Genomic DNA, 27,421 nt, shown 5'->3' on the forward strand with positions numbered 1-27,421 from the left:
AATTGGCTTACTGCCAAATATTTATAAACATTGACCACTCATACAATATTTGATGAAATGTGAAAACACACAACATATTTAAAGTACATATTAAAACATAGGTAGTGCCTCTGAAGCAAATCTAATTATTACCTCAGTAATAATGCCACCAATATCAATCCAGAAAGCTATAATTTAATTTTTATTTAAAGTACATTACTGTAGGTGGTTTTATCTCTGTTTGTTAATATACACTTCTATGTCTTCTATCTAATCTTAGCATAGAATAGTCTTACATTTAACTTACAATATTGTTATAATTGGCATTGTTGGCTTGTCTAACTTTTATAAAGTTTTGTAAAAATGCCTTTAGCACATTTTTGATATTCATTAGGAGCAGGTCATTGGATGGAAAAATTACAATTTGGTTCCATGTGTCTAAAACTTACTTTTTTGATTGACTCACAGTGATATATTTTAAACTATTCTAATTTCTATCATTATAACACAATCTTCATGCCATAAAGACTTAAAATATCATCAAGTTCTTAAATATTGAAGAAATACCAATAAGATAATTTTTCTTTGGATTCCAAAGGTGAATATTTTAGACTTCATTACCTATATTAGTTTAAGTATTCGCCCATAGGATTAGAACAAAGACTCTTACCTTCCTGAATTTGAAATGAGGAACAGCATTTACACTTGAGTTTAGAATGTATGCCAAAAATAATTAGCTTCTGTAACAGGGAATGACTCTGAATTTATTGGAAGCCATGACTATAGCATAGAAAAGTACAGCAAAAGCAACAGAAATTCTAATGTTTCAAGGACATTAAGCTCTGACTCAGTCCTCAGAAATGAGGTCAGGATTTAATTTAGACCATACCCTAATCTTGAGATTTAATATGGTCTTAGACATTCTATAATATGGAAATCAAACATAAAATTCAACCAGTAATGTCAGCACCTTTCCGATGTGGGAGCAACTATGTACATAAAAGTTTGAATGAGATGTAAGAATTTTTTTTTTTCTTTTAAAGTATTCTATTTCTGGTCATCTCTACTCTTTACTCTCTTTATTCTATTCTTCACTGATGGTCATACTTGACTACTTTTAACTAAGGTCTTATACAGTTTTGAAACTTGGAGGCTATCCATCACTGTATATAGCTCACATATATATTCATGGCCTATTTCTGACATTTATCTACTTCATTATTTTATATGCATACATATTTGTTTTTTAAAAATTACATTAAATTCCTTTGAGGAAACTTATTCCTTATGTGTATTTGCCCCAAGAAACTCATAGCATCTCTTACAATATAGTAGACATTCACATTATGCTACAAAAATAACAATCAATTCACAGGGCATTAAACCTGGGGAAGAACATTTTTCAAAGGCATATTATGTGTTCTCCTCTTGGTAGTAAGGTGTATTGAGGAGATGGGTCCCATACTGGGGTCCTTGTAAGAAATCAAAGATTGTTCTGTCATGTAGCTACTCAGAACCGGAGTGGGTCAACAATTTACATATATTTTCTAGATCATTCAGATCTAGGTGTTAGCAGCAGAACTTCATGAAATTCTAATGTCTACTGAAGGATTGGTTTTTATCTTATACCTTTTATATGGTAAGATTTTCATTTATTTGTTTCATTTTGTTTTTCTTGTATTTCTTAATAAATTCAGAATGAGGGCAACTTCACAGTTATTCAGCACATTTAATGACATAGAGACATTTACCTACTCATCCCTAGTCACAAATATACACAGATATTTAGCAAATTTTGTATTATTTATTGATGTTCATTCTCATTCTGCTAGACAGAATGAGAAATGCTGGGCTAGGGGTCAAAAATGTTCTCATAATGTTGAGAAACATGGGCACATCATTTGATAAGGATGTCAGGGAAAACTGAATGAATATTATGACTTGTGAAGGCTTTTGAATGACAGTAAGGATATGTTAGAGAGTAGCATAGAAATAGAACTATACAAATGAATTTCAGCCCAAAGTAAGAGCTAGAGTAAACATTTGGAGGTGAAAACATGATGACATGTAAAAGAAAGAGCAAACAGTCTTACTCAACTGGAGGATAGAATTTGAATATTGTAGAAAATACTAGATTTTATCTTATATGTAATAGTTCTTTGGGAGGCCATTTCTAGTTCTTTCATTCTTTTTAAGACAAGATCTTGTTATGTCACCCAGATTGTAGTGCAGTGGTGCCATTAGGGCTCACTGCAGCCTCTACCTTCCAGGCTCAAGTGATCCTCCCCTCTAGGTCTCTCCAATAGCTGGGACTACAAGCACACACCACCATATCTGGCCTTTTTTTTTTTTTTTTTTTTTTTTTTTTAATTTTTTAGCCTTTGGTAGAAGCAGACTCTCACTGTGTTGCCTAGACTGGTCTCAAACTCCTGGATTCAAGCGATTCTTCCACTTCGACCTTCCAAAATGCTGACTTTACAGGCATGAGCCAGTCACTTGGCTCATTTTTATTTATTTTTAGCCAAGAACTGATAAGCTATGATCTGTGCACTAAAAAATATGAATATGTCAGTGGCATATACGGTCATGCTTATTTTTATTTTACTGAGAACTACAGACAGAAGTACATTTTATGTCATCAGTATCTTGTATAGACATATACATGTAACACAAAAATTTACATATAAATTACTTATCTATACTTATAAGAAATGTTTTTACCTCTCTTGTTATTCTGTTGTCTTATAATTTTGTTCTCTATCATTTCATTTTTAAATTATTTTTGTGATTATATATTGGGTCATAACCACCAGTTTGAAAACCCCTGGTATTGGGTTATAAGTATATATTTTTATATATTTAAATATATAAAAATATTAATTCATTTTAATATAAGTATTAAAATGAATACTTATATTAAAATACATTATATTAAAATATAATGTATATAATACTTAGTATTTAATATAAATACTTTTTTAGTATTTTAGTATTTATAGTATTTAATATAAATATGTATATTAAAATATAATACTTATATTAAAATGAATGAGTTTTCAGATAAGAGGACTAGATAAGAAATAATTACATTAATTCCCCCAAATTAAGCTTGTCTACATGTGAATGGAAAAATTAAAGAATGCACCAATGTGAGAGAAATTGAACAGGGAGTATCCATGAGGATATCATATGAAAATCTGTAAGGATAACGAAGTTGAAGATAGAGGAAAGAATTCAAAGATCTGGGATTTGGGGAATTATCAAATTCAGACAGAATAGCTGATTGTGTTAGAGAATCAATGTGGAAGCTATATGATCAGGTAGGTGCTTAGATGTTGAGTTCGTTTTTAGATACATGATCTAAAATATTGATGGTCACTCAGATAAAATTCAAAGGACAAAAATGAAAGTAGAGAAACAAAATGTGGTAGATAAAAGGAATATGATTCTCTCTTAAATAAAACCCCTAAATTTCAGTGGCTTCAGTTTACTTCTTCCTTACCTCATAATCCAAAATGGTATTCTGGTGAGGTTGCTCCCCTCCAGAGAATAGTGATTTAGGGACTAAGGCTCCTTGCATTGTGTGATTTCTCCATCTTCAACATATGCTTATGTTGTCCTGGAAGCATTGTTCATTCTAGCCAAAAGACAAAACAAAACAAAACAAATCCATGTATGGATCGTTTTAGGATCAGGATTGAAAAAGTTGTTGATCACTTCTATCCACATTCTTTTCACCAGAAAAGTCATTAATTTTGAGGGAGGCTGAGAAATGTCACCTACATGTGAGCCCAAAAGAAAGAGGAAACTGAATTTGGTGACTACATACTACATACTAGTATCTTCCATATTGTATTACTTTGGTAGGGCTTACATAACAACATACCACACATAGCGTGGCTTAAGCAACAGAAAATTGTTTAACTCCCAGTTTTGGAGATTAGGCTTTCCAGATCAACATCTCAACAGGATTGGTTCTTTCTGAAGGACGTGAGGGAGACATCTTTTCCATGCCTTTCACTTAGCTTCTAAAGGTTTGCTGAAAATCTTTGGCATTCTTTGATTTGTAGAACAATCATTCTAATCTCTCCCTTTATCTTCTTCATATGTCTGTGTCTAAATTTCTCCTTTTTATAAGGACACTAATCTTGTTGAGTAAAGGGCACACCCTACTCCAGTATGACTCTATCTTAATTTAACAAATTACATCTACAAGAACCCCATTTGCAAATAAGGTCCCATTCTCAGGTACTGGGGGGCTAAGTTCTGCAATTTTCAGGGGTAAAGAATTCAACTCTTAACACATGTAAAGAGAAACCTGAAGTGCTAAACACAGAAGACATGGAGTCACTTGAATGCATATGAAAGATTAATTTCACCAAGGAAGTATTTGGGGCAGAGTTTTTGGGAGTGCTTACAGTAGAAGCATGAGGAGGAAGACAAAAGTAAACAAATTCCCTCATCAGTGCCAGAGGTGAGGGTCAGATGAGAATATTCCAAATGAGAATGACAGAGTCACAGAATCAAGAACAGAGGGTTGCATTTGAGGAGAGTGCTTCCTAAGGGAGGAAGTCACCAGTGCCAATTGTTGGAGCTGCTGCGCAACTCATGGCCAGATTTGTGTTCAGTACTTTCTTTGTATAATGAGAACATTCTCATACAGGGAACAATAGCTTGCCCAACATCTTTTAATAAGCTACTTGCAAAATTGAGATTGGCAGTGAAAGCTCACAAGTCTGAAATAAGCCAAGTTTCTGGCTCTCTAATCTATATCTACCACCTGTCTGTTTTTGCTGGAAGAAACAGTGAGAGAACACACACTTGTCTCTATAGGATTTTAACTTGTGAAATGTTTTGGATTGCCTATTTAATCTTTCTGTTATTTTTTTCAGGGCCAAAAAGTTTATCTGGATCTATTTCATGGCAAATCAGGATCTACAAATTAATGTAGTATGGTCCTGTTATTGCATCAGTGTCTAGGGAAGTAGCACAGCTTATGGAAAGCTTGCCAGACTGGACATGTTTCCTAGGCTCTTGATTCTTACCCCAAGTGTGTGACCTTAAGCAGTCAGATAAGCACTGTGAATTTCCATCTTTTATGTGTAAAATTAGTAGAAAAATGTCTAAGATCTAGGGTCGTCCTTGGTGTTATCCCCCCTTCTTATGTTTCATACCTGGATTAAATAAACTGAAAGTCTATATGACATAAGGTGCACTATTCTAGGCATTCTCACATACATTGTTTAATAATCTTTTAAATTTGATTGATTTAATAGTGAGAGATTATCCTCTACAACATATATTTATAGAGCACAACTTAAAATTGATAGACTGGTGTAAAATTTAATCAAAATATTTTTCTGTGTCATTCCACCATGTGTGATGAAAGCAGAGTGCACTACAAATACAGAGAGAAACAAACCTTTTTAAGCCAGTGTTCAGTGAGGAGCAAGATCTGCATAACTTTTTTCTACTCTTGGCACTACAAACCTGCAGGTTCAGGTTGTTTATATAGCAATACCTGGAAGGATTCCTTCCTTACCTTAGGACTTTAAGTGAATGTCCAAACAATCTGTAAAGGATAATTGAACCTGTATTCTTAAGTTACAACTATGTATAATTTACTATATATTAATTTTAATATATGTGTTTATTTATAATGATATGTATGGATGTCGGCATATTGTTTCATATATATGTTTATGTGTGTGTGTGTGTGTGTATATAAAACTTCCATATATGCTATGAAATCACTTCTCATAAAAAGATTTACAGCAAAACAATAACATTAACCTATATCTGTTTTTTTACTTTGGAGAGTTTACTTTAAGAAAAACATAATTCACAGAGCAATTTGGGTTGCAACTTTAGTATTCAGTCACTTCAAATAATTTATAATATATGATGTTATTTATTCGTAAGAAATATCATCAGATTTGTAGCAGCTGTTGCTGTAAAAACAGAAAAGTTTGTGGGTTTCAAAGTAACAGGCACACATGCCCTGCTCCCGGGCAGTGCCCCAAGGCAGATGGTGAGCCTCAAGGGAACTGGCTTAATGGTGCATACTGAGTTTTAGATACTGGGGTTTCTAGCCACTACAAATATTTTCATGTCTTAAGGATGGCATGAAAGCACAGACCCCTAAATCAAAAGGACCATGAAAACTTTCTCACTGGGTATCTTGGATGTAGCTGGTGTGGATTGAGGACTGGTGCTTGGAAAGGCTACTCCAGTGTCTTGACATTAAGTCTGATTCTTGGGCCTTTGCACAACTCTTGGGTATAAAGCCTCAAGAATAACATGAAGAATGGATTAGGGTTCTGGATTTCTCTTGAAAGGAACAAAATGGTATAAATATATAAATATTTTCAGTTTACTAGTCTTTGTATTGAGATAAAGTGCTAGCCGGGGACTCAGGGAATAATCTGAGTTCTATTCAGCTCATACTGATCCTCCTCTGTTTGATGACATTACTGTTTAATTATGTTTCAAAAATCATTTCCTTCTTTTATTTTTTGTGCCTCTTGCTATTTTTGTAAAGTTCTTGCTAGTGACACCCATATATGCTCATAATTCACTTCAAATGCTGAACTGTTGCCAGTTGATTTCCAGAGCAGTTTTATTCCTCCAGTACTCCCAGTGAAAGGAGGGTAGCTAGGATGGCTTGTTAACAATAGTACCCGAGTGAGTTTTGTGAGTTTTGTTGGCTCTGCAGCTTTTTCTATAACTTGAGTAGAGGGGTCAAAATATACTCACCCTTTCATATGATGTATGAAGAAAACACTGATTCTTCATTTACAATAACTGATCCAATTTTCCTACCTCAGTCTCCACCTCCTAATTTAATTATGGGGAAACTAACCTTAAATTTGCCAGGTTATGGTATTATTGGCCCTTTCAGTTTAAATAACTTCTGGGTTATTTGGGCTTGGTCTTTCCATTTCATTCCTGTCTGCCAAATTGGATTTCTCTCAAACATGTTGCCTATGTAAAAGAACTGCCAAACAGAAATGCACCAGAGACTTGTTAAAAATGACGGGAGGAGTTTATCCAAGACTCTTGCATTAAGAGTCAAAACTATGGAATAGGGGAGAGTGAACTCAACTCCATTGAAATAAAAAGTGGGAGGATGTTTAAATGCTAAGGTGAACTAATAAAAAATTACTGGAGGACGTTAGGGAGGAGGTTAGCCAGTGTGATTAGGTCATCTGTGTTTGCTAATTGGCCCTTATGGAAGACAGGCTCCTTTCCTCCCACAGAGATTGGGAGACATTAGCCTGATCTTTCTTAATGAATACATTTTAAGGAGCTAGCTCCCAGATCCCCAAAAAGACAGTCTTAGCTGCAGAAAATTTGCATCTCAAAAGGGCAGAGGAAAAAATTAATAATTGCAAGTTTTCTAAAGTAAACGCTCTAATAAAAGGGAAGTCAGGGGCCTAAGGTCAGGAAGACACCTGTCTACTGTTTGGTCAATTTGGGGGGAATGTTATAGTCGCCTTGGGCACCTGGTTTATATGTGGAGTGATCGTGACTGCACAGTGGTAAAGGGGAGGGGAATCTCTGCTCCACAGGTGACCCTTTAAGTTTTGTTGGTTTCTGTTGCCCCTAGGTCTACTGTGTATAGGATGCTGTAGTGTGAGTCGTCTCCGGCCATGAACACCTCATTCTGATCCTGTGCCGGAGTCCCTTTTTTATTATTGATTTTGATGTCAAATTTCTTTACGCTATGCTATTTTCATCTTTGTTTCAAACGTTTCTAGTCCACTAACCCTTTTATTATCCCCAAACTTCTCACCACAGTGGAGGGAATTGCTAGTTCCTCTTCATGCTCTGCACGATGATGGAAAATGAAAAAACAAAAAACAAAACACAAAAACATTGCATCAAAATCTTTTAATCCAGCCACCTGCCCCCAAAATCCAACTTGCTGTGTCTCCATGAGAAGCTTCTCTTTGAGTATTGGAGATTTCCAGACTGTGGATTGGAAGATCGGACACTCTGCCTATCACCAGCACTTCTTAGTCATCACAACGTCAGCTTGGATGTTTCCACCTACCCCTCCTTATGTAGTGTGTCAGATATATGTCACCTATTTTCTGGTTTCCACACTCCACAATGTCAGAGAAGATGGAATTTCAAGTTTTGAGCATTTTTCTTCCTTCTATTACAGTGGAAAAGTTGATGAGGAACATGAAATATCAAGAGAGAAATGAAAAAAAAAGATACTTTGAAAATAATGTAACCATTAACTCTTTTCCCTTTCTTGGTGATCTTCATACTGGGGCAAAGTGTGCTGTCACACATCCATCATTCCATACACACTAGTGAGTCCACTTTTCCTAGAAAAATACAGTCATGCATCACTTAACAATGGAAGTATGTTTGCAGAAATGTTTCCTTAGGCGATGTAATTGTTGTGCGGACGTGATAGGGTATATACTTACACAGACCTAGGTTGTATAGCCTACTACACACCTATGCTATATGGCAGAGTGTGTTGCATCTAGGCTACAAACCTGCACAGCATGTTCCTGTACTGAATACTGTAAGCAATTATAATATAACAGTAAGTATTTGTGTGTCTAAACATGGAAAAGGGACAGCAAAAATACAGTATAAGAGATTTAAAAAAAAGGTACACCTGTATAGGGCACTTACCATGAATGGAGCTTGCAGGGCTGGAAGTTGCTCTGGGTGTCAGTGAGTGAGTAGTGAGTGAATGTGGAGGCCTAGGACATTACTGTACACTATTATAGACTTTTAAAAGGCTGTACATTTAGGCTACTCTAAATATATTTAAAAATCTGTTTTTCTACAAGAATAAGTTAGCTTACTGTAACTTTTATCTTTATAAATAGTTATTTAACTTTTTGACTTTTTAAACACAGCTTAAAACACACATTGTACAGCTGTATAAAAATACCCTTTTTATATCCTTATTCTATTAGCTTTTTAATTGTTTCTAAAATTTTAATGTTTACTTTTTAAACTATTTTAAAAAAAGCTAAGATATGAGTTCACACATTAGCCTAAGTCTACCCAAGGTCAGGATCGTCAGTATCATTGTCATCCACCTCCCATCTTGTCTCCCCTGAAGAAAGGTCTTCAGGGGCAGTAACATTCATGGAGCTGTCATCTGTGATCTGTGATATTCTCTTGGCATTCTCCTAAAATACTGCCTGATTCTGTTTTACAGTCAAGTTTTAAAATTATATATAAATCAAAGAAATGCACTCTAAAATAATAATAAAAAGTATAGGATAGTAAATACACAAACCAGTAACATAGTTGTTTATTATCAGTATCAAGTGTCATGTACTGTACATATTGTATGTGTTATACTTTTATATGATTGGCAGGGCAGTAAGTTTGTTTACACTAGCATCACCACGATCATGTGAGTAATGTGTTGCACTGTGACTTTAGATGTCTAGAAATGATATTTTCTTAAAGTTTAAATTAGACTACTCAGAGTGAAATGTGTATAGTTAATTACTTAAATAGTGAGAATGTGTAATTTTAAAATTCTACATATATGTGAACACACAAAATTAAATAATATCTTGTATTTTCAATGATATTTTTGTTTCAGTGACTTTGGCTACCCGTGAAGATATAGGTTTAGGTACTATATGTACCATTAGATGTCATCTTGAACAAATCATAACTAATAATAATAGCTAGTAAATAACTATTGATCAAATTTTAATAAAAATGATGCAAAGATATTTACAGAGGCCAAAAGCAAAATAAAAATGAAATTAAAAGCTTGTCCTTTTTTGTATTAAGAAAAAATAATGATCCGATATTAAGCATTTTTATAACACTTTTCCCTTTTTCTCATTTTTAAAAATCTATTCTTTGGAACAGTTTAGAACCATTGCATTTGAATACATTGAAATTCTGAAAAAATATGATTTTTGTACATGCTAATTCTTCATCTAGAGATTTTTCTTTTTGGAAGAAATTATATATGTAGAAGTTGAAAACAGGTGCATATATAAAACAAAGAAAAGATCATTGGAAATGCAAACCACTTTTTATAAATTTTGGCATGAATTTCTATGTAATACTTGGAAAGAACTGGAGAGAATATCACTAAAAATTTAAGAAACAGTTTTTGAGTGTTGTAGGGTGTCTCTTTCATAAGAATTTATCACAGTCAATTTTTAGCTATTTTAAAACAGAGCCTATTTTAACATTATTTCAATAGTCCCACTCTTTTATTGGAAACAATGTACATAAAAATTTAAGACTCGCTTTTTGGGAAATTGTGTGACTTTTTACACAATTTACTCTGGCCAATGTTTTAATTATTTAACAGTAGAAAATGCTTTTTATATTCTCTTTATTTTTATCTTTTATTTCAATCATGCATGTACTCAAAAGAATTGTATCACATCTTTGCTAAGCTTTTTATTAAAGAGAAATGTATTGAGTGCCTACTATATGTTGGACACTTTATCTTGATATTATACGTAAAGGAGGGAAAGACCCTTCTTGTTTGGGATGAAAATAAAATAAGGAAACTAGAAAATAATATGTATAAACTAAAATATATAATAGAAGGAATATACGGCTATTTTAGAATGGGTGTCAAAAAAGTCTCTGCTAAATCCATTTAAGCTGAGAAAACTAGGATGATGAGTAACCATCACGTGAATACATGTGAGATGCATGCACCCAATAGATGAGCTAATGCGAAAAGCCTTAGGAGGAAAGGACTCAGAATGTTGGAGGAACAGAACAAAAGTCAGCATGACTGAGCCAGGATGCAGAGACAAGGAATGTTGGAAGCTAAGTTCAGCCTGGTTGACTTACTATTACTCTTCACTATGTAATAGTAATAACGCTGTTGAGGACTGTCCAAGCGATGTCAGTGGGGCTGTGGGTACTAGATCTTCTATCTTTGAGCATAGAGGGCATTTCAGCCTCAAAGGCACAGAATTAGGAGATGTTACCAGCTCTCTGAAAGATATGAGAGGACTTCATAGAGTAGATACATGAGAGATTACAGCCAAGGACACGATGCTACACATATTCTTCCTGACTCCTTGGATGACCTTCTCCCAACCTCTTGTCAAGGCAAGTTGTTGGGAGAGGTAATTGGGAGAACTTGAACCTGGAGAGTAGCTGAGAAGATTTGCTGTGGAGAAAAGGCATTTTTCTATTTTAGTTGTGTTAATCAAAATTATTTTATGGTGAAACTAACAAATGTTCTTTCAATAAAAATTATCCAGATTCATTAAGACAGATTGTTAATATTTTTCTTCTAAATTGCATAAGATTACTGAAATGCTAAAGGTTTTACAAAGGGAGTCATGGCACCAGTACCAATACTCAGTCCACTTTTGCTGAAATAAATGCATCAATCAATAAGTAGTAATCAGGCATCTAATCTATGCAAAATAGATTGACAAATCCCTGCTCTGCAGAAAATTATCCTCTATTCGGGGAGAAATAATATAGGCTAATAGAAAATGTAATTAACACTGAGTTGATTCAGTATCATTATACTTATCACCCACTTCATAATAATATCAAAAATAAATTTATTGAGCACTTACAATGTTCAGAAATGCTTCTCAGTGCTTTTAAGCACAGACCATGTCATCTAATCTTCACAATAATTCTATGAGGTATGTAGAAGGCATTATACCCATTTTATAAATGATGAAACGGGGAGACAGAAAAAACAAGAAAACTGCAGAACTGACAAAAAGAAATGCAATAGGAATTGAGAGAGGAGAGGGCTCTATTAGCATGAGAAGTGAAAGAAGCTTTGATCTGGGGCTTCAAGTACAGGTGGATTTCTGAAAGGGGGAACTGGGGAAGGGAAAGGAGAGAAGAGGAGAGGTACATTCTGGGCTGAAGGAGTTTCTCAGGACAACTTTTGGAGATCAGAGATCAGATCTCAGGTGTACCAGAGAGGAAGGATCATGGAGGGTAGTGCATTGAGAGATACTGAGGCGTTCACCTTTGCGAATTTTTGTATGAGGCTGTGTTGAAGAGTCAGAGTTAGGAAATTACTACCGTGGTTTAGAGATGGCATGACAAGGACGGGAATTAATGTGGAGCTACCGGGTCTGGAGATGAGGTAGCAGATGTGGCCAGGGAGCTGTGCAGGGAATAATCCATAGGCTTTCAAAACTAATCTGATGTGAGAGCTGCTCTGGGTCTGGTTGTGAAGCATTGAGTTGCTTAACAAGTGACCACAGGATGGAGCTCTCCATTAAGTAGCATAGAATGACATCCCAGGTTTTTCAGTAAAAGGCATGAGAGATAAAAGACAGGAAAGGTTTGCACAAAAGTTTCTGAAAATAAGGTCCAATAACTACAATAAATAAAAAATAATAAAAATAAGATTCTAAACAATACAAATTTCCACAAACAACCACTAAAACACATCTCCTGAAACAAATCTAGCACTAGAATGCAAGTAGAAATAGATTTGTACTTGGACTAATGATCATAAAACTATATATATAAAGGAAAACTGTATATATGTATATGTGTGTATATATATACACACACACACTTTGATGTGAAAATTTTTATCTAGGAATTTATTGTAAATTAAACTATCGATGGTAATCACAACTGTGTGTGTATAAACGAACATACATATGTTCTGTACAGTGCTACTTTAATGTAATTTTAAAAAATGATACCTAAATGGTCAATGATAAAAAATTGGTCAAATTAAACAAATTATTATATAGTAATTTAAATTACATTTTCAAGAACATTTAATGACTCATGCTATTTCTAAGAGATATTAAATACAGAAAGAGGAGTTTATTAAGCATTATATAAAGTATGATCCATATTTAAAATTTACGTTTTAAACATGAGTATGTGTTTATACATATATACAAACATATATATACACATATGTATATATCAATGTGATTTGAGAGCTATAAACCAGATTATTTAAATAGATTGTCTTTAGATTTCTGGGTTATGGACAAGTTTTTAGTTTTAGTTGTTTTTCTAATTTTGTGTCAGAAAGATTCTCTAATAAAGCATGGTTAAAAATAAACTTTATTGTGTGTAAATTATAAATTACAATACTCATAATTTATTTTAAAATTTGGTCACAAATAATACTGAAGCTCAGCTCTATTAATGTAATTGAAGCCTCCCTCAGGAGTTTACACATTCAACCTAGTCGATTTTAACTGCAGGTATGACTGCTCTTTGGCTACTTTGAGATTCTGGAATGATGTCAGGAAGACAGCTGTGCAGCTGTGCTGCTACAAACTGGCCTTGACTTGAAATATCCACCGACTGGACTGCTGTACTTGAATTTATCCTAGCAGGATTTTTTCCTTGCCATTTGTGATAGTAAAACAAGAATGTTCTGAGCATCTGCTACATACTTAGTTCAGCTATAAAGTTAGCTAAAAACACAGGAACTGTTTATGACCTGCTTTTTATTTGTTTATTTTTAGTGAAAGAATGTTGTGGGCCTAGGAATTTGGGTAGCCTAAAGTCACCTGATTCTGTTTTATGCCTTTCAATTTCAGATTTGGGGAGATGCTGGATATAGAGTTATGAAAAATATGCCTCCTTAATCTGGAATCACATTTCAAGCTTACTTTATATTTAAGGGTTATAGCCTTCATAATACTATATCTTGGTTCATTTCTTAATAGCAAGAATTATTTGCATATTAACTGTGCTGGGCATTTTTTATGTGTTATGGCATTTAATCTTCCCCAGGTTTATGCCAACCAAATATAGTTAAACCATTTTTTTGTAAAAGAATTATAGCTCAGAACTGATAAATAACTTGCTCAAAATCACATAGCTACTTACTTGGTGAAAAGAGAAGAGTTCTGGATTTATGCCTATCTACATCCAAGCTTCTTTGACTTCTGCCAAGATTCCTTGTAAACCCTCTGGACACTCTTCCCCATGTTGTTGTTAATAATTCCACTTTCTCCTCCTTAGTAGTGAACATCTCTTGAGATCTTTTCTTCTGTCTTTTTCTGATACTTCTTGTTGAACTGAACCATTGATATTGCTTTTACTATTCTTATATGGTTAACTTGCACAAGCGATACTATTGCTCCAGCTTCTACACTTAACTTCAACTCTAACCAATTACATATGTTTGGGTGAATTAACATTTTAAAAGTCAAACATTGTGGTAGACAGTGCAAAGGTGCTCCCAATGAGCTTGCCTCCTGGTATCCACCCTATCGTGTAATCTTGTCATCCAGAGTGTGGATATGACTTTGTGATACATCGCCATGACAATAAAAACTATGCATAATTTTAAATTAAGGAACTATTCCAGGAAGTCAGATATCATTTCTAGGTGCCATGGCTTCTGCTCAAAAGCTTATAACTTTTACTTCTCACTCCATAAATTACATATGCTTGAGTTTTGTGTGGTGCAGCGAAAGACTTAAGAATTCAGAAAATCCTCTCTTGTTGTCTGTCTCCTACAAGGCAGAATCTCACTGTTAATTGGCTGGTAGCTGTTATCATAACCTGAGTGCATCCTCCATATGGTAACTGCTGAAGAAGTGAGGCCATACACAATGATCATTCCTCAGCCTGTAATGACTTTGTATCCCCTGAGACTATTGCAGGAAATAATACCATGTGTTAGGCAAATGTACAACTTTCAATATTTTTTCTAACCTTATCTTCTGCAGGAATAATTAAACAGATTTAGGGAGCTTTATGGAAATGCCTAACTAAGAGATACCATGGTTGGCTGGTTGGATAGACACTCTTTTCCCAGCCAAATCAGAGATCTCTAGGTGAAAATGGCTGGTAAAATACTATGGCTTGAAAAAAGTCTTCACATAGTCCAGTTATTAACAAGTTGATGCAATGTCTTCACATAAATAGAGCAGGATGAGTCATAAAACAAGAACAATGCAGAGGCTTTAGCGTTCTCAGGATGATGACATGCTACCTCTTCAGTTTCTGGGCTTATATTCATGGAAGACACTTAGATATTGTAAGATTATCTGCTCAGTTGATACAGGTTACATGTGATTATTCTATTTCTGATAATAAAGCTACATTCCTCGTCTTAACGCTGGGACTGCTTGTACTTGCAAGGCTCTAGTCCACACCTTGTCCAAATTCCTCAGAATTTCTCAGGCCACAGGCAGACTAGGGCTGTCTGATTCCACAACTCATTTTATTTTCATTAAATTGGTAACACAGTTGATTTTCTCGAGGTGCAATTAAATACTAGGAGAAAAAATAAGTAATTTTTTTTAACAGTACATTTGGAAAAGAAATAATACTAACTACAAGGTAAAGGTATAACAAAGCAAATAAATGAAGGTGAAAGACAAGCAAGGGGAATCAATGATACAAAGTACAGAAGAAGAGATTGGCTCTGACTTATAGGAGGACCATAGACAGGAGTAATATTTTGGTTGAGATTTCAACAATGAGTAAGATTTGAACATAAATATTAGTGGAGAGGCATGGCTCTGAGATAGAATGTGAAAACATTCTATAGGCAGAAGTAATCTTTCATTAGAAGTGATAGAGGTAGAAAAGCATAAATAATATTAAAAGAAAAGGCTACCTCATGAAAGGTAGTAGATACATGAAAAATAAAGATAAGGGTAGGTTGAAATATTGGATTAATTCTCTAGGCATTCAGGAGATATTGCAGGTATTTTAAAAATCAGTTGCCATTGCCATGAAGGAAAAATTATGATAATTTGAATGGAAGAATAAAAGTGAGTAGAAATGGAAAGATCAGTTTAGAGAGTATTCTCAGTTAAGGTTTGTAAGGGGTTCTACCAGGACCGTTACATTTAGAATAAAGAGGAAGAAATGCCTGAGTAGGTAGAGCCAAAAATCCAAGTGAGTTTGGGATTTTAAGGCTAGGAAAGCATTGATGAAGAGACTCAAAGTCTTTAGCTTATATAAATAGATGATGCTAGAAATAGGAAAGTCATGAGGAAAAGGAAGCCATGAGGTGGTCTGGGCAATATGTAGATAACATTATTTTTAGGAATGTTAATTCTAAAGAAATGATAATCACATTTTCTAACTAGGTCTCAATGAGAGAGGCTTGCGTGGCCATCAATAACTGGAGCACACATAGAAAGGTAGGCTATTATGTCAGGGCCCAGTCACTGTATTACGTGGGTTACTATATTTATAGTTTGTGGTGAGATTTACAATACAATTGTTCAGTTATGGACTTTTAAAATGAAATGAACAGTATTTCCCAAAAAAAGATGTTCAAATTTTTTTGGAGCAATTTCTTTCCTTCAGCAGGGGATAGACAGCAAGGATTTTCACCTAAAAATGGCAGGCTTACTAACAGGTAAATACATAATTTCTCTTTCCATGAAAAAAGTCAGAAAGACAAAATTGATGAATAGAGAAAGAAAGAACCTGAACAGACAGGAAAGTATGGTAGACTATAAGTGGTGAAGGCAAACAGAGGACGCAGGGGAGAAAGCCCAACATCTTGGCACAGAAGAAAAAGTAATGGAAGTCTCCCTGGGCATACTTCACAGTGCATGCATTACATAGAACAAGTGCAGGACAAAGTTGAACTTCAGAAAGCACAGAAACACAATTATGAGGCTTTATTACAGGGTAGCAAGCCCTCAAAATTATAGCAATATCAGGTTGGGACACTTACTGAGGGCGTAGGGAAGCCCCTGGCAGTGCATTGCACATTGGAATGAAGATGGAGGCCTTCTGAGACAATGATTAACTCAGGTCGTGGTATCAATGAGGATTAACCAACTTCAGAAGATGGACAAGGGCAAGAAGACCAAATAAATAGAATAAAGCAGGGTCATATTCTAAAAATAGAATAAAATTTAGGCTTAGAAATTATTATCAACCCTCAAGAGAAGAAGAATAATTGTACAACTCCAATATATGATGTATTGTTTTCTTGAAGGCATCTGAAATTCATTGTGTGTCTGTAATTTAGTGGTTTATTAAATTTGGTCATTTAAAAAAATTAGTAAGAATTTATTTTTCAGTTATTCCCAATAATGAGCTCAGGGCCCTGGGTTGTCTAGCAACCAATGCACTCCCAGTGCCTAATGCAACCTTGGGCAATAATAGATGACAAATATTTTTGAATCAGTTAATGACTAGGTAAATGAATGGCTGAATTTAGTCCCACATTTACCATGAAACAGAAATCATGTAATAGAACTTACTGAGCCCAAGTGTACTCTGAGGAACATCTTGTCACTACAATAGTGTCAAAGTAGGAGATAAACCTCTCTGATCATGTCTACCTGGGCTTCTACCAATGTAGCAGGAAGCCAGTCTCTGACAGTTAGAGATCCAGGGAGTGTAGATCTCTTTTGAGTAGTTTGCTGATGACCAGAAAATTAGGACAGTGATTTAACATGGTAATAGTTTGGACATAAGCTTTGAAAATGTTTAATTCAACATAAACCTATCAGACAGAATAAAATACTGTTTGTAATATTTTTCAATATCAATAATAAATGATTTTAAAATAATTAAACATGTTAATACACACATATTATAGGTTTAAGGAGACATTATAAACATAATTGCCCTAATATTGGTCATGAGGTATATTTTCCATAATGAACAGGAAAATTATTATTTCTGTTACTTGTAACAACTACTTTTTAACTGACTCTAATACACTATTTAAGAGATAACTAGATGGATAGACAGTAGACATGGTTCAATGATAGTATGTATGGTTAGTATTAGACTGATGTTAGTTCCATATAAGTCATTTTGTGTATTCTAAGGTGTTTCTCTGAAACGCTTTATTTTCTTTTTCTTAACTATATGCCCCAAATACATTCCATAATATTAATAGAAACTTAAATTTTTTTATTGAATATTCTGTATGGACTCTTAATGCACTAGATTTTTTGGCTCTGTATTTTGGTTCTTTATACTTAAGCCAGCTGTATAAGGTTCCATTTTTGTACATTCAACTACTTTTAGCACAGTAGACTGCCAACTTCACTGAGTTTTTTTTCATACTGCCTGCTCTATATTTATTATTCTCCTCAGAGTTTTCAAATTTAACAAATTCACAGATGCTTTCTCTGTCTAGGCTCATTTATGTAGATTTTTATAACAGTAAATATGTCTACTGACCCACTCAACACTTCTCTTCTTGCAGCTCTGGTAAATTCTCAGTGTTTTAATCATCTCTTTTACTTAGAAATTTGCCTTAGTGTAATCATTTCATTATGTGATGTTTGAAAACTGTTCTTAGCCATGATAGCATAGAGGTTAATAGGACTTAAATTATTGTTTACATAGAATTTTATGATCTCAACACACCCATTTGTTTTCTATTAAAAAGACATTATTAACCCTCTCTATTTGAGAAGAGATCAATATAATTTTAAGTTTTATGATCAGCAGTACTTGGCAGGACACCTCATTGATTTTAGAAACACATTTGGACATATTCTTGATTATATTGGCAACTAATATCTCTGCAGTGAAATCGTTTTCTTGGACTATAGCCAACTAAATTTCCAGAATATTGAATTATTATTCAAGAAGAAGAAATAAGCTAAATGTATATTTTCCACTAGTTAATTTTATATTTTTCCTTTTATCCATATCCTAAGCATTTACATTTTAATGTAAAATACAAATATAAACTACTAAAAGAAAGATGTACTAGCTGTTACCTTGAAAATAAAGAAATAAAAATGTTTTTTAATCATGTAAGTAGAAGAACTAATTTATAATATCTTTGTTTCAATTTTACCACTTGAAAAATTATAGCTTTACGCATCTGTCTACTGACATGATGTTTAAAGATGTTATTAGAGAGTGCCTATAGCATTGCACTATTACCACTATGAATGGCAACAGATTTGAAAGGTTTTATTCTTGGTATCAATGAGTCACATAGTAAATTCCATTTCAGTTATTCATGATGATGACATTTCTTTATATTGAAAATTTCATGTCTGCATAGATGATGTTTTCTGACCTATGGTAAAATTAAACACTATTAAATCCGTTGTTAATCTATAATTCAGCAAAATTAATTCCACTCTGAAGTTACTGTTGATGATCTTAAGGTTAGAGAGAGAATTAGCTACATTTCTGGAGCCAATTTTATGTCTGGTAAAAATAATAGGAGTTGAGGATACAAATTCTAGTAAGGTCATGAATTTTCTTGCCTTTGATGAAAAATTGTTTTATTTATTATCTCATGAATTTATACTATCATTTTTCTGCCTGTTATAGCTGGTGTTATATTCAGTAATGATTCTTTACAATAACCACTTTCCAAAAGATCTTGCTTCTTTTAGCTATCTAATTGAGAAGTTATTCTAGGATATCATGAATCTTAAAGGAAGCTCGACTAATGTTATCTGTTTCTCCTAGTCTCTTAGCATCCAGAAATTGTACATAGAATACCAATCAGGACTGAAATATCAGCATTCCAGTAGAGAGTAGATTGATAATGAATCCATAATTATAGCTCTAAGATAATTACTAGAATGAGTTGAAGAACTGTTTTGTATGTAACTCCCAAATTGTAAATTGTGATAAAAACTTTTATTAATATATAAGGGTATTTTAAATTTCCAAAGAAATAAAAATATTGCCCACTACTTGTTATATCCTGTTTGTACTTTAGGCTATTGATATTTTTAATAAATTTTCCAATACTTTTTATTAATTGGTACACATAGTTTAAATGTTTCACTATTGTAGAGTGAAATCCTATTTGCTATAGCATACATAAGGAATCTATTTTGGTCTAAGAATCATGTTATGTTAATCTTCTCCTTAAATTACTTTCTAGAAATGGCTTCATCTCTCTCAGATGATCATTAGATTCTTATATACTAAATTGTTTGGCAGCTTTAAAAATCATATCATATTTTAAATATGCATAATCTACTGGAACAGTGGGAAACTTATCTAAAGTTATCCGCTTTAGGGCTCTCACTTTTCATAAACATTCTTTTAACAGATATAAAACTGAAATTTGATCTGTAGGATATATGAACTGAAAGCACAGAAGAAATACAGCTAGTTAGTATTTAAATAGAAGATTAATAGAAGGGAAACCAAAGGTATGTCCTTGGCCAAAAGAAATAGTGAAATTGTTTTATTTCAAACTCACACATGAATGATTCATATAAAATACAGCACATGTGGTTATCAAATAATAATTTAAGGATAATATAATGTGCTTGGCAGCATAGATAATAAACTAGACTATACTTGCTCTAAAAAATTTAAAAGAGATGATAACAAAAATGATCAACAGAGTTATGATAATGAGTAAGAAGGAACATTTTATTTTGTAGAATTAATTGAAAATGAGACTATAAAGGACAACATAGAGGTTGGTTTAAGGAATAACCAAGTAAAAAACTGTGTTATTCTTTTTGGACTGACCAAAACTTTACCAGAAAAGTTGATAAAATAATAGCAAGAGATAGATAGATCTAAGAAATACGAAATAATAGAAATGCTATTTAGTTTAGAACTGGATAAATAAAGGATGGTAGTATTAGAAAATTAACTTCACACTCAGTGATTTTATTATGGTAACACAAAATACATAAATTTCTGAGAGAGATGATTTAATAACACATCCTTTTAAGTGCACTTTCTCACATTTGTACTTGTAGTTATTCTAATTTATATAATAAATTACATCAATATCCTATAGCACTACACTACTTACTTACAGCACTCAAAGAGCTTATAATAATATAGCTACACAATAAGCTATATAATGTATTAATACAATATATCACATTGTTGTATTATATATAATATTTATAAGCACTATGTATTATTGCTATTGTTCATTTTCAAAGACTTAAAAATTTGCATAACTTTTAAGTGGTAGTTGTAGATGTGAAATCAATTGCTATTATTAATAAAACTTTTAAAAATCAATTCCTTCAATTAAAATTGAGGGCATATAAAAAAGAATCAACATTTTTATTTAATATGACACATATATAGAATATTCAATCCATATAAGATTTGTACAGATTTCTCCCCACTTGGAGACTTTGCTCTTGAGAAGTTTTAAGGGAAACATTATGGAAAAAATACATTCCCAGATTCCAAGTGTTTCTGAGAAGGTTTTATTCTGCTGTAACTCCTGGGTATGAGTCAGAGCAAGTAGTCTGACCCACAAAGGGTTCCATGCTTTTTGGCAGAACTCTCAGTAGTAGATCAGTTCGTTCCCATTCCAAAGATCACTGCTTTCCTTCTTATTTCATTCAGGATGAGTCCTGCAGAATGTCCTTAATAATTGGGCTTTTGGGGCAGTTAATGAATTTCAGAACATAGAGTCTTCCAACCCTAGCAGAGGCTTCCTCACTTCTCTCTCACGCAAGGCAACAGACTCCTCATGAGTGATACAGCTTCCTCTGTGCCAGCCACATAAGGTGTTAAAAGTGAAACAGCTTTGAGAATACAACCATTGCATTGCTATGTTCAGATTAGCATCAGCATTAATCATTCATCCAATTTACTCTTTGGACTGTCCTCAGTGGTTGGTGGAAATTATAAAGCATGTGCCAGAACACTGCAGTTTCAGTGTTAGGGGCATATGGACCCTAGCATGAGAGCGTGAGCTGGAACATTCAGAACCATTATGCTTTTTAAAAGCATTGAAATACCATGAAGACTTCAGTTTTTATATTTCATTTTCTCTTAAAATGGTTTTTTTTTTTTTTTTTTGGTCAAATTCGTTATATAAAAGTCCAATTAATGGTTGAGTGATACTTATTACCATAAAATAGTAATCTTTTAACTTTTAATACTGTTTCTATTTAAAAATGAAATCTAAACCCTTGTATATTTTAAATTTTATTGAACTTTTAAAAAATAGATGTACCCAACTTCTTACGAATGAACATAAACCATGATATACGTATGATAGCTTTCCATGCCACCATACCTCAGTCTAGTCATCCCATTCAGTTCTCTAGTTGTATGTGGTTGTGTTGGTGGGGAGGGTGGCATGGGGGTAATGGAGGCAGGTGATGATGCTAAATCATCCTCAGAGATAAGTCTGAAATGAAATTATTTCCAAATATATGGAAGTTATTCATAGCCAACCAACAAAGTGTCTCCATTGGAATAACCATTCAATTACAGTTAGAGGATGTGTAAAGGATTGGGCTAAAGGAACCAATTAACAAGTGAGTTCCAAATCTGCTAAAAACTCCAATAACACTCTCAGGCTTGAGGGTAGGGTGGGTTGGTGCAGGGCTAAATTTAGTCCCCTTAATTCTAAACTTAATCTGAAAAGGGGATTGGGAGAAACAGTTATTAGGTTTAGCAAATAAAAAGATGAGACACTCAGTTAATTGAATTTCAGATAAGCAATGAGTAACTTTTTCAGTATATGCTTGTCCCATGCTAAATTTGAGACATACTGTACTTATACTAAAAAATATCCATTATCTATCTGAAATTCAAAGCTAACTGATTATCTTGTATTTTATTTGGCAACCCCGAGGATTAGAAACCCTTCTGACTACTTCTCAGGGAATTGGCCTTACTTTAACACTTAGGTTGTGGTGTTCCCCTATAAAACATAAACAATTTCACAGAATACCAGCATTAGACAAGGAGTCACTCTAACCACCATGGAGTGAACAAAAATAAGACCATCTGTCACCATGTCTGAGCACAAATTAAACTGAAAAGAACAATTCAGATTTACCAACTGCAAGTTTCTTATTCCTATACAACTTAAAAGTACTGTTGCGTGGTACCTGGTTAAATTCTGCATTTCTTTCTGTACTTTTAAAACCCTAAGCACTAAGAATAATGGCCTCCACCTCCATCAGAACAGAAAACCAAATACCGCATGTTCTCACTTATAAGCAGGAGCTAAATGATGAGAACACAGAGACATAAGGGAGAACAACACACACCTTGGCCTATCCCAGCGTGAAGGATTGGAGGAGGGAGAGTACAAGGAAAAATAACTAGTGGGTACTAGGCTTAATACCTAGATGATGAAATAATCTGTACAACAAAGCCTCATTACACAAATTTACCTATGTAACAAACCTGCACATGTATCCCTGAACTTAAAATAAAAGTAAAAAACAAAATAAAACAAAACGCTAAGCACTGTTTGCTCAACAGTCATGGCCTGAGGATCTCTGTGATGCCTGGCTGGTTTTAAATAAAGCTTTCCTTCCAGTTTTCAACAGTGTTGGTATGAAAAATTGCCCGCATAGCTCAAGAACCCGTTGGTTTAAATGAACTTGTTTAACACTTTTTCTCAAAAGGCATATCTGCAAAATAATTAGTCAAACTCTATTTCTTCTGGTAGTTTTTGGTCCTTTCGCAATATGCTTAGTTGTTCATCAAGACCCAATCTCTCCTTTATCCATAGTGAGAATAATCCAGATGGCCTTTTAGAGGGGAATGTTCTGAATGTACTTTCTCTATATAGGCTCATAGCTGTGATCCAACTTAGACTATGTAGATGAAGAACACCTTCTAGGAAAGGGCAGAGGGACAAAGTGGAACAAACCTGCGTTCTGAATGAGCATGGGCAAAAGAAGAGCCTGCTGAAATTCAGCTAGCCAAAGTGTCAGAGGAGAAAGAAAGAAATATCTATCTTATTTACATCATTGTATTATGGGGGCCCTCAGTAACAGCAATTTAACTTATGCACTATTTTTTTTACCACTCTATATTGAGTTTTTGTTAGTTACACTTGATTTTCTTGAGCTTTTAATACTGTTTTTCAAAATTCTTGTTGTAATTCACCTAGGCAAAAAATGTCAAGAAAATATTTCATGTTAAAGATGGAATCTGAAGTCAAATGTCCTGGCTTAGAATTCAGATTCTATACTTTATAAAATATTTGTGTTCGCACTAGTTACTTTAGCTCTGAATGTCTCTGTTTTCTCACTTGAATAATCATGATATTAATTATACCTGCCTCCTAGAATTGTTGAATGAATTAAATGAGGTAATATATATAACAAATTGAGTGCATTTTCTAGAACAGCGTATGTCTTCAATAAGTGCAATAATCATGATGATTATCATAAATTTTTTCACGGAGCAGTACTTATTAACAATAATGGCAAAGCAATAATTTACACATATTGAGTGCTGACGATATGCCAGATACTTTTCTAAGAACCTTGCAAGGATAGATCATATTTCATATATTTTTTAAATTACTCTTTAAGTTCTAGGGTACATGTGCACAACGTGCAGGTTTGTTACATATGTATACATGTGTGTCATGTCGGTGTGCTGCACACATTAACTCATCGTTTACATTAGGTTTATCTCCTAATGCTATCCCTCCCCCCTACTCCCCACAATAGGACCCGGTGTGTGATGATCCCCTTCCTGTGTCCAAGTGATCTCATTGTTCAATTCACACCTATGAGTGACAACATGCGGTATTTGGTTTTCTGTTCTTGTGATAGTTTGCTGAGAGTGATGCTTTCCAGCTGCATCCATGTCCCTACAAAGGATACAAACTCATCCTTTTCTATGGCTGCATAGTATTCTGTGGTGTATATGTGCCATATTTTCTTAATCCAGTCTGTCACTGATGGACATTTGGGTCGATTCCAAGTCTTTGCTATTGTGAATAGTGCTGCAGTAAACATACGTGTGAATGTGTCTTTATAGCAGCATGATTTATAATCCTTTGGGTATATCCCCAGTAATGAGATGGCTGGGTCAAATGGTATTTCTAGTTCTAGATCCTTGAGGAATCGCCACACTGTTTTCCACAATGGTTGAACTAGTTTACAGTTCCACCAACAGTATAAAAGTGTTCCTATTTCTCCACATCCTCTCCAGCACCTGTTGTTTCTTGATTTTTTAAATGATTGCCATTCTAACTGTTGTGAGATGCTATCTCATTGTGGGTTTGATTTGCATTTCTCTGATGGCCAGTAATGATGAGCATTTTTTCATGTGTCTGTTGGCTGTATGAATATCTTCTTTTGAGAAATGTCTGTTCATATCCTTTGCCCAGTTTTTGATGGGGTTGTTTGTTTTTTTCTTGTAAATTTGATTGAGTTCTTTATAGGTTCTGGATATTAGCCCTTTGTCAGATGAGTAGATTGCAAAAATTTTCTCCCGTTCTGTAGGTTGCCTGTTCACTCTGATGGTAGTTTCTTTTGCTGTGCAGAAGCTCTTTAGTTTAATTAGATCCCATGTGTCAATTTTGGCTTTTGTTGCCATTGCTTTTGGTGTTTTAGACATGAAGTCATTGCCTTGCCTATGTCCTGAATGGTATTACCTAGGTTTTCTTCTAGGGTTTTCATGGTTTTAGGTATAACATTTAAGTCTCTAATCCATCTTGAATTAATTTTCGGATAAGGAGTAAGGAAAAAGGATCCAGTTTCAGCTTTCTACTTATGGCTAGCCAATTTTCCCAGCACCATTTATTAAATAGGGAATCCTTTCCCCATTTCTTGTTTCTCTCAGGTTTGTCAAAGATCAGATGGCTGTAGATGTGTGGCCTCTGTTCTGTTCCATTGGTCTATATCTCTGTTTTGGTACCAGTACCATGCTGTTTTGGTTACTCTAGCCTTGTAGTATAGTTTGAAGTCAGATAGTGTGATGCCTTCAGCTTTGTTCTTTTGACTTAGGATTGTCTTGGCAATGCAGGGTCTTTTTTGGTTCCATATGAACTTTAAAGCAGTTTTTTCCAATTCTGTGAAGAAAGTCATTGGTAGCTTCATGGGGATGGCATTGAATATACTATAAATTACCTTGGGCAGTATGACCATTTTCACAATATTGATTCTTCCTATCCATGAGCATGGTATGTTCTTCCATTTGTTTGTGTCCTCTTTTATTTTGCTGAGCAGTGGTTTGTAATTCTCCTTGAAGAGGTCCTTTACATCCCTTGTAAGTTGGATTCCGAGGTATTTTATTCTCTTTGAAGCAATTGTGAATGGGAGTTCATTCATGATTTGGCTCTCTGTTTGTCTGTTACTGGTGTATAAGAATGCTTGTGATTTTTGCATATTGATTTTGTATCCTGAGACTTTGCTGAAGTTGCTTATCAGCTTAAGGAGATTTTGGGCTAAGACAATGGGGTTTTCTAAATATACAATCATGTCATCTGCAAACAAGGACAATTTGACTTCTTCTTTTCCTAACTGAATACCCTTGATTTCTTTCTCTTGCCTGATTGCCCTAGCCCGAACTTCCAACACTATGTTGAATAAGAGTGGTGAGAGAGGGCATCCCTGTCTTGTGCCAGTTTTCAAAGGGAATGTTTCCAGTTTTTGCCCAATCAGTATGATATTGGCTGTGGATTTGTCATAAATAGCTCTTATTATTTTGAGATATGTTCCATCCATACCGAATTTGTTGAGAGGTTTTAGCATGAAGTTCTGTTGAATTTTGTCAGAGGCCTTTTCTGCATCTATTGAGATAATCATGTGTTTTTTGTCTTTGGTTCTGTTTATATGATGGATTATATTTATTGATTTGCATATATTGAACTATCCTTGCATCCCAGGGATGAAGCCCACTTGATCATGGTGGATAAGCTTTTTGATGTGCTGCTGGATTCAGTTTGCCAGTATTTTATTGAGGATTTTTGCATCGATATTCATGAGGGATATTGATCTAAAATTCTCTTTTTTTGTTGTATCTCTGTCAGGCTTTGGTATCAGGATGATGTGAGCCTCGTAAAATGAGTTAGGGAGAATTCCCTCTTTTTCTATTGATTGGAATAGTTTCAGAAGGAATGGTACCAACTCCTCCTTGTACCTCTGGTAGAATTAGGCTGTGAGTCCGTCTGGTTCTGGACCTTTTTCAGTTGGTAGGCTATTAATTATTGCCTCAATTTCAGAGCCTGCTATTGGTCTATTCAGGGATTCAACTTCTTCCTGGTTTAGTCTTGGGAGAGTGTAAGTGTCCAGGAAATTATCCATTTCTTCTAGGTTTTCTAGTTTATTTGCGTAGAGGTGTTTATAGTATTCTCTGATGGTAGTTTGTATTTCTGTGGGGTTGGTGGTGATATCCCCTTTATCATTTTTTATTGCGTCTACTTGATTCTTCTCTCTTTTCTTCTTTATTAGTCTTGCTAATGATCTATCAATTTTGTTGATCTTTTAAGAAAACCAGCCCCGGGATTCGTTGATTTTTTGGAAGGTTTTTTGTGTCTCTATCTCCTTCAGTTCTGTTGTATCTTAGTTATTTCTGGCCTTCTGCTAGCTTTTGAATGTGTTTGCTCTTGCTTCTCTAGTTCTTTTAATTGTGATGTTAGAGTGTCATTTTTAGATCTTTGCTGCTTTCTCTTGTGGGCATGTAGTGCTATAAATTTCCCTCTACACACTGCTTTAAATGTGTCCCAGAGATTCTGGTATGTTGTATCTTTGTTCTCATTGGTTTCAAAGAACATCTTTATCTCTGCCTTCATTTTGTTATGTACCCAGTAGTCATTCAGGAGCAGGTTGTTCAG

The 27,421-nt window shown here is 34.3% G+C and overlaps 1 long non-coding RNA gene across 5 annotated transcripts in view; it reads right to left on the bottom strand.

The window, feature by feature from the left end:
- Positions 1-27,421, bottom strand: part of LOC123572991 (uncharacterized) — a 97,920-nt gene that overhangs the window by 26,250 nt on the left and 44,249 nt on the right. For 3 of the 5 annotated variants that reach the window (XR_010586089.1, XR_006697666.2, XR_006697664.2), the window contains exon 2: positions 3,482-3,616. The exons of the other annotated variants lie outside the window; for them this stretch is intronic. This is a non-coding gene — a long non-coding RNA (uncharacterized lncRNA). The remainder of the gene's footprint in view (positions 1-3,481; positions 3,617-27,421) is intronic. 5 annotated transcript variants of the gene reach the window in all.

This window comes from Macaca fascicularis, chromosome 4 (genome assembly GCF_037993035.2).
Source record: "Macaca fascicularis isolate 582-1 chromosome 4, T2T-MFA8v1.1".
NCBI classification, from domain to species: Eukaryota; Metazoa; Chordata; class Mammalia; order Primates; family Cercopithecidae; genus Macaca; species Macaca fascicularis.